At 41.5% G+C, this 7846-nt stretch overlaps 1 long non-coding RNA gene across 1 annotated transcript; it reads left to right on the forward strand.

Moving 5' to 3' along the window:
• The first annotated feature begins 1335 nt into the window (after window positions 1-1335).
• Window positions 1336-7633, forward strand: LOC117063866. The gene is made up of 3 exons (XR_004429132.1): window positions 1336-1465; window positions 3872-4312; window positions 7437-7633. It is a non-coding gene; the product is annotated as an uncharacterized LOC117063866 (long non-coding RNA).
• The last annotated feature ends 213 nt before the right edge of the window (window positions 7634-7846 follow it).

The following is a 7846-nucleotide window of genomic DNA, read 5'->3' on the forward strand; positions in this document are numbered from 1 at the left end:
ACCATTGTGTCCAGGAAAGACACAGTAACATTCTCCCATTTTCTTTATACCTCTTTGCATGTGTAGTTCTTACTTCACCTTGCACTTTAGAATTCTGGGTATATAATATGTCTGTTTGTCTCCAAAGAGGTACTATGCTGTAACAGTTTATAGTAAGGGTTGGAAATCATTTTCTGTAAATGCCCGAATTGTAAAGATTTTAGACATTTCAGGCCCTAGTGGTAATTTCTCAATTCTGCAACTGTATTGTAAAATCAGCCATAGACAATATGGAATCAAATAGGAAAGTTGTATTGTGTTCCAGTACAACTTTATTTACATACACAGCAGTTGGCCAGATTTGACCTACAGGTTGTAGTCTGCTGACTCTTGGTGCAGAGCAAGAACTTTGGAGCCACGCTGCCTCACTTCTTGGCTTTGTGCCCTTGGGCAAGTCACTAACCTCTCTGCCCATTAGTTTTCCCATCACCATGGCAAGAATAACACCTGCTTCATGGGATTGTTTTGAAGGTTGAATTATTTGACACATGTAAAGTTGGTAAAGATTTCTCTCTGGAATAATATGAAATCAACATAAATAACTTGCTATTGTTACAAGCAACTTGAAGGGAAAAATAATACGTATCATTTACTTTTCTCTTCTTTTGTGTTCCCACAATCTGCTCACTCTCCATAGCACATAGTAGAGTACAAGTTGTAGAGATACTCAATAAATATGTGTTGCATTGAATTATTCTGGCTTGCTTTGACCTTACTTTTTTTTTTTTTTTACAAAGAATAACTACTTAATTTCTCTTCTTTCCCTTCCATCTGATGAATAAGTCATGTATAGTTATTGCTTTCTTACTCTTAGAGAAAAATTATGTTCTAGGGAGTATCTATTCAGGGCAACTTGAGTCTATGTCTCTCAGCTTAAATTTTTCAAAAATATATATTTTGAGCTCCTGCAATGAATATGCTTTTTCCCTTCTTTATGATTTAGACCTAAACTTTTTTCTTTTTTTTTTAAACTAATCCTTTTCCTTTATGTGTAGACCTAAACTTTTATAGGGGGTTTTCCTAAAGAGATCAAATATTTTGTCATTTCTGAATATTTTCATGGGGACAGATCTAGGACAGCTCTCTGACTATCCTCCCTTGCTAGTCTTCATACTATTGTATGATCCCTTCTCTGTGAGTGTAGGTGGAACTTATAAGTTGCTTGTAAACAGTAAATTATGACAAAGATGATATGATGTCACTGTCATTATTATGTCACATAAGATTATGTCTTCCATCTTGCTAGTAGACCCTCTCCATTAACTCTCTATCTTTCTGGTTGAGTGTAAGCTGCTGTATGAAGGGATCCACAAGACGAATAATTAAGGATGACCTCTGGTCAACAGCCGGCAAGGAACTGAATCCCTCAGACCCACAGCTCACAAGAAACTGAAGTGAAGCAGATTCTTCCTCAGTCAAGTTTCAGGTGAGACTCTAGCCCTGCACAACACCTTGGTTATAGCCTCACAACAGACCCTGGAGCAGATGACACAGCTAAGCTGTATCCAGATTTCTGACTCACAGAAACTGTGAAATAATAAATGTGTATTGTTTTAAGCTGCTAAAGTCGTGGCAATACTATTATGCAAAAATAGATAACTAACACAATATGAAACTATTGGATTATAACAGCAATTATTCAAAATAATTATAATAGTTTCTTATCAATGATTTGGTTTGTCAATCATCAAATGTATTTGAGAATTGATTTTTAATGTCATCATGCTTGTCAACTTGGTTCACCACCAATACTATGGTAATTAATAATCTACAATAACACTTGCATAATCCAGTCTTCTGGGAAATTCAATTCCCCAAAAGAAGTCTAAATCTGGAAAACAGTGTCAGAGAATAAACAAAGTCAAATTTTTGTGAAATAAAAAGCACAACTAAGAAAAACTGAAGATTACAATATTGCAACTGCTCTATTGTAATTGTGATTGGGTAGCTCATGACATAGAAGCGAGAAGTCAGATGTGGTTCTAAGAGGAGAAATGGTAGCTGGACTTGATGCGAGTATACACCATTGCTCCTATTCCGTCTAAACACGGCCTCATACATAACTATGGTCAGTGTTTGGGCAGGGGACATTGGCACAGCAATGATCCTCTGAATTAGTATCCTGTGACCTAACAGGTTTAATACATCCTGACATTTTAAGCACTAACTTCCCAGTGTGCAGTGCATTGAGCACTGTGGGAAATAGACCCTAGATAACTAAGTAACAATAAGTCGTATTTTCTCTTTCCTGTTAATGAAAGTGGATGTGTGAAATCATGAGTTGGGTGGACAAAATCACTTTCTCCTATGCTTGAGAGATGTAAACGGACCTTTCAGATCCAGAGACAGATCTATCAAAGTCATATTTCCAACCCCTGCCACTGGTTTCCCTTGCTTTTATAACCCAACGCATAATGGGGCCATGTTTCAAAGGAATGGGGGTGATGGTATTGGTATAGATTCAGGATCTAGGGGTTATTCATTATAATATCTGTGTTAACCTGAGTTTTGGGAGTAGGTCACCAGGGGAGTTTCTGATATAGCTTGAGAATGATGAAGATGCTGGAAAACCTGCCCCATCACACATCAATGAAGCACGAATAGCTGTGCCCATCTCTCAGACAACTGGCTGATGTCATGGTCTGCAGCGGGAACTGAACTGAACAGGCAGGGAGGAGAGTGACTTTGCTTCTCATCAAAGGTCACAGAACGAAGCCTTCAGCTCAGCTTTCCATGAAGTCATTTTTATGAATTTGGGGTTCTGTGGAAGTGATTAATAGCTTTAAATCTCCACTTGGCTTTGTCTTTGTAAGAAGAAAATACCTAATTGTGTCTCAGATTCACATTAACTTGGTCCATATCTAATTGGAATTTTTTTTTGTTATTTTACAGAATCATTGACTGTAATAATCCATAGATTCACTGCATCTAGGCTATTAAAACCCACTCTGTCTAACTCAGACAGCATGACAATTATAGTTGATTAATACTGTGTTGCCATTCTGAATAAGCTTCGAATCTTGTCTTAGTCAAATTCATTGCTTGCTACATGGCTCTCCTGGTTAATTCTGAATTCAGCAAAGAGCTCCAAGGCTTGTATCACTGGGCTGATGTTGAGCAGAGGCTGGTGGCTGCCAGAACTGTCATACTCACTACTGTCTCCATGAGCCAGACTGAAAAGGTACACAGAGCTGAGAGCTCAAGTATACCCTGATCCCACTATCAGATCTAACTGGACTCCCACCATCACCACCCTATTGCAGAAAGAAATCACGAGTGACCACTCAGCTCAAGGCTTCTCTGCTGATGCCATCCAATGAGTTTCCTGGCAGCCATCTTTTTTTTTTTTTTTTGAGACGGAGTCTCGCTCTGTCGCCCAGGCTGGAGTGCTGTGGCCGGATCTCAGCTCACTGCAAGCTCCGCCTCCCGGGTTTACGCCATTCTCCTGCCTCAGCCTCCCGAGTAGCTGGGACTACAGGCGCCGCCACCTCGCCCGGCTAGTTTTTTTGTAGTTTTTTTTAGTAGAGACGGGGTTTCACCGTGTTAGCCAGGATGGTCTCGATCTCCTGACCTCGTGATCCGCCCATCTCGGCCTCCCAAAGTGCTGGGATTACAGGCTTGAGCCACCGCGCCCGGCCTGGCAGCCATCTTTTTATGAAAGAATAGAGGTCAGCGTGACTGCACTTTCAAATGATTAGAGGTGAATCCGCAGGAAATTTATGGTAGACAGTTAATGGGAGGTGTTGATTGTGTGTGTATGTGAGAACACAGGTTGTAAATTCTGACTTTTCTTGCCTGCAGTTGGCTGTAACTTTTTTTTTTTCTTTAACAGTGTAATTACATTAAACCGCTTCCTGGAACCATGGGACTGTGATGTGCCTTCGTCTAACACGTCTGCTTTATTGCTCTCACAACCAGTCCCAGGAACGACCTGGGGTTTTAGTACAGCCCCCAACAAGCCACTCTACTCTCTGCTCAAGCCAGTTACTTCTCTGACTCTAGGGTACCTGTGTCACCCCGAAGGCAAATGTCTTTAAGCCCTAGGAAGCTTTCTGCTTCTTGATCAGTGGAAAATGACCTTAAGCTACCTGAAAGCTCCCTGTCTCCTCAAATCTCATCTCCCCATTCCCCCACCATGCACTCTCCAGCTCATCTCTCACCTGGAAGTCTGCATGAAAGAAGTTTCCACCCCACTAATAACCTGAAGAAACAAGTGCAGTTCAAAGGAGACCCGTTAACTGAGTTCCACAGCCTAGTCAACAGCAGCTCAACAGTAAGAATGAGCAAAGCATGCAAGTTCTTTAGGGAACTTTACCCAGAGCTGCTGGGCAGCTCAATTATTCCTACCTCATATCTGCTGGGAACTCCAAGGAGCTGGTCCTCAAAACACGCCAGGAGGTATGTTCTAATTAGAAGAGGATTCTATTCACTGTTTGAATTAGAAACGTAAATAAAAACACCTGCCCCCGATTGTGTTCAAACAAAACACATGTGCTTTCCCATCGTAATATAATAAACTTTTTTAGCCCTTTCCTTTCTGCAGAGCTCTGAGATCAAAAGAAATTCAATCCTGCTACCCTTGATGCTGGGACCTTTTCCTTTGAAAGATGTTAAACTGCCTCAATTTCCCCAAATTTACCTCTCGCCAGAAGGTTGAGAGAAGGGCCAAAGAAGCACGTCGTCTGCTGCCAATTTCTCTGTGGCTATGAAAGCTGATTTGGAAGCCCCATATGGGTGGGGCCGGATAGGAGCGGGTTTCAGTGTGAGGAGTTTCACCTGGCCATTGTATTACCATGCTGGCACCTATAGGTCTTTTCTCTTGGGCTGATTAAAAAATAAATAAAAATAAAAATAAAACTTTTCCATCTGCAAGCCTGAGCACCAGCATTCTGGGTGCTAACTACAGGAAGAGGACTGAGGCTGAGGTTCTTCCATACATAACCATTATTCATTTCCTCATTCCCAACTTCTCACCCTCATCCATGCCCATTATCCTCCAGTCCAGAGATTCCAGTTTTACTTTCTTCAAAGAACAAATGCCATCTTCTGATGGAAGATGGAGAGGGACACTACCTGGCTCTTCAGTCAGGGAGGGATTTTGAAGTCTAATTCCTACTTAATGGATTTAAGCCTGTCTTTCTGTTTCAGCCCCACCTTTACCCCACTTCCAGAATTACTTTGTGCCACCAGTTCCTATGGCCTTTGGGACTTCTAGGGTGCAGACAAAATTGTATAATAGCTTTTTTTCCCTTTCTCTCTCTGTAGAAGGGTTTTTGTTTCCTCAGGTCTGTCTTCTGAGTCAGATACCAGTAAACCTTTCTTTCCAGCTTCTTAATGTTTTTTAAATCTTATCTCTTCCCACTTTTATTGTCTTGTGTGTTTCTGCCATTAAAAACGTCCCTTACTGTCTTACTGCACATCTAGTGGAGTTTCAGTAGGGCTCGCAGGTAAGCACTTCATTCAATTCACCCTGCATCGCCAGAAACCCTCCATCCCCTGTGCTTAGAACAGCCCATGTTGGATTCTGGTGGCAGTAACAAGAATCCTGGCTGGTAGAGGAGGACAAGTGGAGATGAGGGAGTGGGGATGGGCGCTAAAGCCACCACTGTCTGCCCACCATACACTTCAGCCAAGCTTTAGTCGTACCAGTTCCTGACACCTACAGAGATCAGGCTATTTCTTTCCTCTGCACCTTTGTTTATGCTTTCCTGTTTGTCGGGATAATCCCTTCTCCCTCTGACTGCCTAGAAAACCCTCACTTTTCAAGAGTCAGTTTAAGGCTGACTGGCCCCATTCTAATCCTTTTCCGAAGAACTGGCTCCTCCATCCCCTGCTTTTCCTTTTCCGGCATAGTAGATTTTTTTGTACTTGTCTGTTTACAAATCTGTCCTCCTTTCGACTCTGCACCCGTTCAGGTAGAGACTGTGTTTTGTCTTGTACCTCCATGCCTGACATATAGCAGGTTTTTAATAATTTTCTGTTGTTCGTATCCTAGATAGGTTCTGGTATGATTTCAGGATTTCATATTGGGAATATTACATGTGTGGCATGTTTCCATGCAATGCTACAGTTCCTGGGCACATATGGAATTCTATTTCCTTCTTAGCTCAAATTATCCTTTGAAAGATGTTAAACTGCCTCAATTTCCCCAAATTTACCTCTCGCCAGAAGGTTGAGAGAAGGGCCAAAGAAGCACGTCATCTGCTGCCAATTTCTCTGTGGCTATGCAGATACACATTAACTGATTTGACTCAACTGGAAGAGCTTTGCGCTGTTGGGGAGCATGTGAGCGTACACATTCTGCAACACTTTTGGAAGAGAAAATAGTGGTCATTTCTCTAGGGTTTCTGAATACTGATAAATTTTACTGGGGCAATTTCATTTCTTTTTGGGGGTCCTGGATCTTTCAAGGTCAGGGCCTCCATAATTCTCATAGGCACATCCTGGGTGAATGCTGTGGCACTGCAGAGAAGATGCTTGAGCACACAGGTTACCTCCATGTATCAAAAACTTATGACAATGATGATGAATTCCCTAGCTAATTCCAACAGTGACCAATTCAGAGTGCCATCGTATGTCATTTATTCACCCAAAATGTACCAAGCCCCCTGATAGTCACGATGCAAGCTGTTAAACACCGAGAAAATAAAATCATTAAAATTCCCAACAATTAGTAGGTGCTCACTATGTACCAAGCCCTGCACTAAATGCTTTGTGTGATACTAACCATTTGGGGGCAGGAAATAGAGGAGGAAATAGAGATTTCCAGCAGTTAAGTAACTCAGCCCAGGTTATACAGGTGGGGAGAACTCTATGCTTCTGAATTTGAGGGTTTGGCCACTTGCTTAACCCTTTGCTGCCTGCCCCAGGAGTGAGACATTGTCCTCACCCACTGGAAACTCTTCCTCAGCTTTTCCTGAGTCACAGTTATACCCTGGTTGTCTCCTCCTCCCAGTAAGATTAGATTGAGAGAAGAAAATGATTCTCTTGAGACCAGAGAATTAAAAACAAGAGCTCAAGAGAAGCTCAGTCATTAAAGTATTAAGTTTCACATTGATCCATGGCTATTCTAATACAGCTATTCAGGACTCTTGGTAAACCCTGGTCTCAGCACCGCCCTTCTCTTGTTCGGAGGTCTCACCATACCCAGTGGAAATGTCATCCAGTTTGCCACCAGTTTCCATTTGAAAAATAGTCTAAGAGAGATTTTTAAAATCCCTGACACTGAGAGATTTGTTAGTGTGTCTTAACTTTCAAGGCTAGCAACGGGGGATTCTCAGGATTATTTTTTTCACTTTCACAAATAGCAATGTATGCCTTGAGAGCTGACTTGTCACTGTCCGGTTTTAAATTTCTGACTGGAAATAGTGATCATCATGTTACTCTCTTGATTTCAGCCACGTCAGGAAGCAGTAAGTGGCAGGGCCGTCTCGAGGAAGAATCACCCGTTTCCAGGGAGTTTCGGTCTTAGGTGTGAAGCCTCAAGTAATTTGCAGAGATTGTCTTGCCTGTATAACACACCCTGGTGTTGCCTTTATAAAGCCAAACTGACAGAGGTTTGTGAATCAGAACGATGACTTTGCATTTTAGCTTAGGGAAGGTAAGAAATAAACAATTTTATTGGCTTTGGGATAAAATACAAGATGGGTACTTTAAAACATGGAGTTTCAGATTTTTCTGTTATAAAATTGTGCAGGTGTGCAAAGTATTTTTACTTCTCTTACAAAAGGTAGGACAATATTACTCTGCAGTTTAAATGCACTGGTAAAGAAAGGAAACATAAATGGAAATAAAGGTGTAAAATAAC

This window comes from Trachypithecus francoisi, unplaced genomic scaffold (assembly GCF_009764315.1).
Source record: "Trachypithecus francoisi isolate TF-2019V2 unplaced genomic scaffold, Tfra_2.0 Lachesis_group19, whole genome shotgun sequence".
NCBI classification, from domain to species: domain Eukaryota; kingdom Metazoa; phylum Chordata; class Mammalia; order Primates; family Cercopithecidae; genus Trachypithecus; species Trachypithecus francoisi.